Source organism: Solanum tuberosum, unplaced genomic scaffold, assembly GCF_000226075.1.
Source record: "Solanum tuberosum cultivar DM 1-3 516 R44 unplaced genomic scaffold, SolTub_3.0 scf00149, whole genome shotgun sequence".
NCBI classification, from domain to species: Eukaryota; Viridiplantae; Streptophyta; class Magnoliopsida; order Solanales; family Solanaceae; genus Solanum; species Solanum tuberosum.
Window position 1 is genome coordinate 24,308 of NW_006239072.1, and position 594 is coordinate 24,901.

The following is a 594-nucleotide window of genomic DNA, read 5'->3' on the forward strand; positions in this document are numbered from 1 at the left end:
GGGGGGGGGGGGGGGGGGGGGGCGGGGGGGGGGGGGGGGGGGGGGGGGGGGGGTTAGGGGTAACTAAACTGCGATGAGCCAGTGACAGTGCTGTCAAAATTTCCCATCCCAAAAGAGTTGGAAGAAGTGAGCAGCTTTGATTAGCTGTGTGGTATTATGGTTTTGAGGAGCAAAGAAAAGGTGTGATCTCTAAATGTGTGATAGATGGGAGTTTTAGTGGTGAAATGGAATGTATTAGAGACTGAAAGTATAGCGCTATTAGCGCCTGGTATTCGAATATTAGCTCGAGACATTTTTTTCTACCCCTTCTTACCTCGAAAAAACAGGGATACTTTGTGATCTTGAATCAATAACCATCGAAAGACTAAGCTAGTCTCCTGTCTCTCAGGACCAACAAGGGATATATAGGTAATGTTTCAAGTGTTTGACATTTTCCAATCACAAAGATCACTGAGTTCTTGAAAGTTTAAAGGTTGAAATGTCTTGTATCACTGCATTAGCCTTGAGTTTGCTAATTGCAAAATCCACAGGATTATTGGAGGACTTGGTGTCAAATGTAACAGGAAAAAGGTGCAAGCCAACAATTCAACTGAA